This window comes from Amphiprion ocellaris, chromosome 11, assembly GCF_022539595.1.
Source record: "Amphiprion ocellaris isolate individual 3 ecotype Okinawa chromosome 11, ASM2253959v1, whole genome shotgun sequence".
NCBI classification, from domain to species: domain Eukaryota; kingdom Metazoa; phylum Chordata; class Actinopteri; family Pomacentridae; genus Amphiprion; species Amphiprion ocellaris.
Window position 1 is genome coordinate 29,725,079 of NC_072776.1, and position 1,838 is coordinate 29,726,916.

Here is a 1,838-nt window from a genome sequence, read left to right on the forward strand (position 1 = left end):
CTGACACCAACGTTGTGTCCCGGGGCAATGAACTGTGTGTCTGTGTTTTTTTTCTTTTCCCTCTCCTGTAATTGAGACCTTCTGTGCCTGGCAGTGAGTCATCTTTAAGGGCTGTGCTCCTTCCCTTCATCCCCCTGAAAAAAAGCTCCGTGTTAATGAGGGCTGAAAGTTACATTGGGAATTTCTCCAACCTCAGAATGTCCCAGCGCCTCATAAAAATACGTCATAACTCAGCAGAAAAAACATTTCTGCATGTTTAGGTGGAGCTGTTTTTTATTTGTGTTTGTGCTGAGAATAGTGCTTTCTCTTTAATTAAACTACTTATATGTCTGAGATTTTTATCAGTGAAACTCTGCTTGTTGATTTCTTACAAGAAAAAGATTTTTAAGAAATGTTATGTTTAAATAAGCAAATGAGTCATTATGTTTCCAAAAATGGAGACATTTGTGTTGATTTCCACAACAGAAATCTGGATTTTGGTTCAGTTTTGTTGACATATAAGCGGGAGGATTTTGGATATATCTTTTTATTGCTTCATAAATCAAAAAATACTGTCAGCAGCCAGAAAACTATGAATTTTCTTAATTTTTTTCAGGAATATAATGTTCTATATATCAGGCTGTGAGTGATATATGAGCAAATCTTTTTTTGTAGAAACCTTTAGAATGTAGAGAGGAATAAAACTGGAAAGTTTGGTGTATGTAAGTGTTGCTAATGTGGAGACTTCTGGCTTGGAGGATCAGAAAAAAATATTTTGGGAAAATGTTTGAAAAAGATATGTGTTGTAAAGTCCCAAAAACATTTATAAGAGGCCACTATTTTTGGGTAAAACTTTAAATTAACTGATTTCACCCTGAAATTTCTCCATTTTGTTATTTACGTGAAAGCAAATACACAGCAAAATCACGAGTGTTAATTTAACACGCATAGTGTTAAAATCAACACTTTTTCTGAGTTTATATAATTCTCACGGATTTTGAGTTAAAGTTACACTTTGGAAAGTGTTAATATTTTAACTCTTGAATAGTGTTAAATATCTGACACTGTGAGTGTTGTTTAATGACACATGAAAGTGTACTTTTAACACTAAAATGTGTTATTTCTTTTCACTAGGAGTGTTAATTTTTAACATTCATTGTGTTGTCTTATTACACATGAAAGTGTATTTTTAAGTGTTTATCACCATAATAAAAGGATACATGTTTTCACCAAATCTGAAAATGCTACTAGTCACCTGCAAGGCTACAGAAAAACAGTTATGAACACTATCATGCTGTAAATCTCTTTACCACCTGTGCTTACAGAAGTTTAAAAGTGTTGACCCACAAGTCACTTTACAGTGATCAAGTACAATTAATCATTACAACAAATGTATCTTTTTTTTTTTTTTTAATTCAGGACAAAAAACCCCAACTTCCTAGCATCATGGGAGTTGGGCACAACTTAACTCTATGTGCACATTTACAAAGAAAATAATGGTACAATATAGAGGCTCTCATCTCCACCATAAGCACTTTGGAAGTCAAAAGACTTATATATTTCAAGACTGTCTGCTTTAATAACATCTTTCTCATCACTTTCATATACTTGGTAAGCACGAAAATGCTCACTGAAATTAGATGTTTTTTGAAACCTGAATATGTTGAAAACTGACGCCTACAACGATCTTGTGAACAAACCAACTTAAGCCTGGTGCTAGGATAGAAACTGTGATCAGTTCTTAGATGAGTTATCAAGGACTGGCAGAGAACATGCACAGCTTGACAAATGAAGCACTTAAACATTTTTTCAGTGTTTTAGTTGATGAGTTTTGCACGTAACTCACGAACTCTTGGTGA